The sequence below is a fragment of the Macrobrachium rosenbergii genome, chromosome 50, assembly GCF_040412425.1.
Source record: "Macrobrachium rosenbergii isolate ZJJX-2024 chromosome 50, ASM4041242v1, whole genome shotgun sequence".
NCBI classification, from domain to species: domain Eukaryota; kingdom Metazoa; phylum Arthropoda; class Malacostraca; order Decapoda; family Palaemonidae; genus Macrobrachium; species Macrobrachium rosenbergii.
Window position 1 is genome coordinate 22,219,001 of NC_089790.1, and position 6,000 is coordinate 22,225,000.

General features: G+C 38.3%; 1 long non-coding RNA gene across 2 annotated transcripts in view; it reads right to left on the reverse strand.

Moving 5' to 3' along the window:
- The window catches only part of LOC136832880 (uncharacterized), a 386,429-nt gene extending 381,253 nt beyond the window's left edge, over positions 1-5,176 (reverse strand). For both annotated transcript variants that reach the window (XR_010851346.1, XR_010851345.1), the window contains exon 1: positions 5,040-5,176. This is a non-coding gene — a long non-coding RNA (uncharacterized lncRNA). The remainder of the gene's footprint in view (positions 1-5,039) is intronic.
- Positions 5,177-6,000: the final 824 nt, after the last annotated feature.

Here is a 6,000-nt window from a genome sequence, read left to right on the forward strand (position 1 = left end):
TCCCCCAGTAAATCTAAACACACACCACCCACAAAAACTAAACTCACCCCTCACTACACCTAAATGCACCCCCACTATACCTAAACTCACCCCCACTAAACCTAAACAAACACCTCCAAACAAACCTAAACATACCCCTCATCCACTTGACTAAACACACCTTCCACCAAACCTAAACACACCCCCACAAAACCTAAATACACACCACCCACTAAACCTAAATGCAACCCTATACCTAAACCTAAACACACACACACCCAATTAAACCTAAACATAATGCTCATTCACTAAACCTAAACACCCCTCCCACCAAACCTAAACACAACCCGTAATAAAACTAGACACATACCACCCATTAAACCTAAACACATCCCCAACTAAACCTAAACACACCCCAACTAAACCTAAGCACCCCCTACATCGAAATGCACCCCCACTAAACCTAAATGCATCCCCCACTAAACCTAAACACACTCCATGTAAACCAAAACACCCCCACTAAACCTAAACACATCCCCAATTAAACCTAAACACATGCACCACTAAACCTACACAACCCTCCCACCAAACCTCAACACACATATCCTCTGCTAAACATAAACACCCCGCCCCAACTAATCCTAAATGCATTCCTGACTAAACCTGAACACATCCCCCACTAAACCTAAACACACACCCCCTCACTAAACCTAAATGCACCCCCACTAAACTAAACACTCCCACTAAACCTAAACACACCCTCACTAAAGCTAAACACACCCCCACTAAACCTAAACACATCCCCACTAAACCTAAACACAACCTCACTAAAGCTAAACACACCCCCTGCTAAACCTAAACACATTCCCACTAAACCTATGCACAAACCTTAATACAGATTATTACTCACAGGAAAGAAAAGTATATTTTCAATATTTCTGGTCTCGAATACATGAGTTTATTTTACCTCATTAGTTACAACGGTATGGGGATGGGGGAAGTGGAAGGGGGATGGAGGAAGAAGAGGGGGATGGGGGAAGGGAAAGGGGTACTGGTTTGATCGTTTGATACCTACGCGAAAACCTCACTGGAGTTTCGAAACAATCCGTTGGTGAAGAGTTGCCAAACATTCAAATACGGGCAAAGAAAATAAACAAAATTTTATTTTCTACACCTCAACAGCTATGATGGTGCGACACATGACGACGGGACCTGGGGGTTTGGATATCGCACGTCATTTGTGCCACACCACCGACGTATATGTCGCGTTCATTAGTGACGATACTGTGTACTTTGATTATCGTTCACAAGTGAAAAGAATTATTTTGATTTTTTTATAAACTTATTTTGAATTATAAGAGCAACACAGTACATATATTAATACTATACATAATATAAAATAAAATAAAAATCTTCACTACTCAAAAGTTTGCCTTTCTGGATATTATACACGAAATAAAACGAAACATTCTGAAATGTGAACGATAACATCAGGGCTGGCAACCACACGCAATCTCCCGAAACAATAACAGCACGAGAAAATTCGCACCCCTGACTCCGAAAGGTTGGCACGCCTGAAAAGCCGCCAAAGCAATGTGCAACTTGTCACGTGACACAGTGGTGGTGCTCCCTGCTCAGTATTTAGCCTACTTCTCGCTGACCCGACTTCACGTTGTGATGATGGAGCATCTTGGGCGACTTCAAATAAATCCTGGAGCCAAAAGACAAGAAACCTCATTAGCTATACGGAGAGTCATAATAGAACTGCATAAAAATAATATCCTCCCATAGAAATTAGCCGCAAATTAAATATCAGTCGGACAACAGTATTCAGGTGGATCAAACGGTTCAACGAAGAAGAGAACCTCCAGAATCAGCCTAGAAAAGGTCGACCCTGATGCACTACTAGAGAGCAGGATGAACAGATCGTTGCTAAAGTTATCTCACAGCCTATAACAACTGCTGCGAAAGTGAATCAGGAATTAGGTCTTCAAATCTCTAATGTTACGGTGAGAAGGAGATTACACAACCAAGGAATTCATCACCGCAGACCGGCAATCAAACCCTCCTTGTCTCAAAATCACCAAGAGCAACGAGTAGCTTTCGCTCTTCAGTATCTACCGTTTGAGTCAGGATTCTGGGATAACGTTATATGGTGTGATGAGAAGACTTTTGCTAGCGACGATCAAGGTATACTCCACTGCTGGCGACCTAATAAAACAAGGTAAGTAAATAATACCAATAGTTTTCATGTAGGCTTAGGCCTATGTGTATCATGAACTTTCTTTACTACACTGATTAAATACCTACAAGGTAAGTAATTAATACCAATAGTTTTCATGTAGGCTTAGGCCTATGTGTAACATGAACGTTCCTTACTACACTGATTAAATACCAACAAGCTCCTTAAAATATAACTTTTCTTTTTGCTTTCAAGGATAACATTTCAAGCCTATTGGAATTCTAACGAATTACCTATCGAGAGTGAGAAAACAATCTCAATATCAATGTAAATTCCTTATTGCTCATTTTTATTAATAGACTATTGGTGATATTCAGCGTTGATATTTTCTTCGTTTACTTGCGATAACATTTTTTTTGTATCTCAATCTCTAGGTTCAATAAAGAAAATATTCAACCGTCGCGGCGAAGTGGAAGAATTTCTGCAGGATTATGGGGATGGATGGCTGCGTGTGGACCAGGGAACTGATTCCCATCGACGAGCGTTTAACCGGACAGCAATATGTAGAAATTCTGGATGAAGTCCTGATCCCATCAGTGAGGAAACTTCTACTACCGGGTCATTTGCCAGTCTATCTTGTAATGGACAACTCTTCTGTTCATAACTCGAAAGTGGTCAGCGAATGGTTTGCTGAACAGAACAATGTTATACGTATAGACTGGCCAGCTAAATCTCCTGACCTCAATCCGATAGAAAATCTTTGGGGACAAATGGTAAGGGAATGGGATACTGGGACAATAAAAACCAAACCTGCACTGATCAAACACTGCCTATCTGTGTGGGAGTCATTAAGACCGAAAAGAGGGATGAATAATTATTGTCAAGGTTAGTAGATTCAATGCCAAATAGACTAAGAGCTGTGATTGACAATGATGGAGGTCATACTAAATATTAGACTAATTTTTTGTTATTCATATTTATGTCATAGGTTAATAATGTATTATTTCATCTTTATAAAAAGGGAAATTTATTTACTTTTATACCAAAGGAATATTAATTCATATTATACCAAAGGAATATAAATTTACTATTACTTTTTATTCACTATCATAATGTGTAAGACACAGTAGGAAAATTAAATTATTTGACGAACTGTTGTTAACTGTGAGAAAGAGAGACTATTTTTATGCTTCATATTTCCGTTGTGTTCTTGCGTGATTGCATGAAATATAATTTATATTTAGTTTCTTAGGGCATTTCACGTTTCATAATTCATTAAAATCTTTATGTGAATTATTGTTTCTATTCTTTTATCCTTTATGATTCAGTTAAATAACAATAGACTTGCATCAATACTTATTATATGCAAGGTAAGTAGGCATTAAGCCTACAATGAACAACTTAATACAAACAAATGTCAAGGACCAATAGGCCTAGTAATGTGATTTAATTCAAAATGAGAGCTTGAATAGTGAAACTATACATAATTAATAACGCAAAAGCTTTGCTTTTTGTTATTTTGCTTTTTACTTTTTAACTTTTTCAAGTAAAAACATAGAGCCCGAAATCACAAGTAAGCCACTACGATAATTAGAAAGATAACGTGTCCCTTTAAATCAGTGACTCCTCAGCAACTATGCTGCCTGCGGCACCCTCCCCATGCCGTAGTTGCCAGATGTTGCTTTCTATGTTGACAATTTGTCCGAAAATCTAGATTGAGAGTATCGTAAGTTTTGAACGTGACTGTACAAGGAAAAAAATATTAATAATTCGTTTATAGCTAGGGGAACTTCCAGAAGCTGTTGCCACTGTAGTGGTGACATCATTTCAAGGCAGAACAGAATTTCACACTTTATCGAGTTTTCCATTAATATTTCGTGCACCCTCCACCTTTGATGGAATGGAATGGAATGGAATATAGGATTTAGTGCCAGAGGCCAAGAGCTGGGACCTACGATGAGGTCATTCAGCGCTGAAAGGGAAACTGACCGTACAAAGGCTTGATGACAGGTGTAACAGGAGGAAAAACTCGCAGTTGCACTTTGAATTAGTTGTCATGAGAGGGTGGAAATGAAGATGGAGGAAATATAATATGAAAGGAGGTAGAGTAAAAGGAATGAAAGCGGCTGTAGCAGCTGGGGGCCTAAGGAAGGGACGCTGCAAAGAACCTTCCGTAATGCCCAAACACCTCAACAAATGGGTAAGTTGACGGAATAGGTCTAGCTAGCCTAAGCTATCAAACATCAGTCTTTTGCTTATTACCGAACTGTGATGATACAGTTCGCTGGTCGTAAAAAAAAAATAAACCAGGATCGTTATACATATAAAAATACAACTATTTTTACAATGAATCGAATAACATAAGTTGTTTTCCACGGTTTGTTTACGTCGTCCCGAAATACACACACCAACTGTGACGCCATGGAAACACGTTGAGAATCCAATGTTTGATAATATGCATTTCGTTAAGCAAGTCTAATTCGACAATTACATGCCTAAAATTGAACAAAAAATGATGGCATAGGCAACATCCTAACATTGCTCAGGCCTACCTAATGCAAAATATTCTAAATATATTGATAATAAACATGTAACCAAGATCAAGCATGTTGACAGCGCCAGTCATCTACAGGCCTAGACCTACGCACTACAAACCATTTTCAATAACGAGAAAGAGCTAGTTTTTTCAGTTTACTCTAAATTATATGACATATATGGTCAATGATGACCTGATTTCAAAACTGGAATCGCCACTGCATTCGTAGGAGGAAAATAATACGTTGAAAATATAAGACACGTTGAAAGGTAATCTGCTAACGAGACATTATCACGACGGCAAATAATCTCGTGTCACTCAACTTCAATATGCTTTTCTTACCTGTCATATCTTATTCCATCTTCTCTTGAAGAGTTCGTGCCCATTCCCCACGCAGTTACAAGTTGCATAACGCGCCCATTGTCAGGATAACAACGAAAAAATCACTTCGACACTAAGTCAAATTAAACTTCCTCGATTCCCGGGTGGGTGGGGAGGGGGGGATTCCGGGAAACCTCTGCTCATGCGCAAACAGCGCCGCCCTGGTGGCCGGACACCAAAGTACGCTGCATCAGCTATATAGTTCTTCATGACCCTCGACAATCCCACTTGATACTCTGCGACGTAACACTTAACAAATCATATATATATATATATATATATATATATATATATATATATATATATATATATATATATATATGTGTATATATATTAGAAGCAAATAAAAGGGTGGCAATCAGCAAAGAATAATAGCTATGTTAAGATGCAAGGCAGAATTGTACTGCTACGAACTCACTTGCTTATTTTATCGGCAATTCTTTACTAGCCTGGTCTTAAAATTATACATGCATATATATATATATATATATATATATATATATATATATATATATATATATATATATATTAGAAGCAAATAAAAGGGTGGCAGTTAGGAAAGTATTAATAAACGCTCAATGAAAAAAGAAGCAGAATTTTACCGAAACGAATTCAATTGCTTGTAATATCGGCAATTCCTTATTTAACGTATTTAACGTAGCTCACGAGAATTCAGTGGCTTGAGGGAACACATTGGTAAATTAGCACTCTATTCATTTTGGGCAAATGGACCATTTTGTGATCACAGGAGGAATCAAGTGACAGTCTTCGTTAAGTTCTCCTACCTCCCCTGTCAAAGGCACCAGTTTCAGGGGGAGAGAGAATAACGGAATATGAAACTCCAAACATTGCTGAATTCAAACAATTCCTTCCGGGTGACGACATCGAGATAAAAACCGATATGTCCAGGAAATTAGGGATA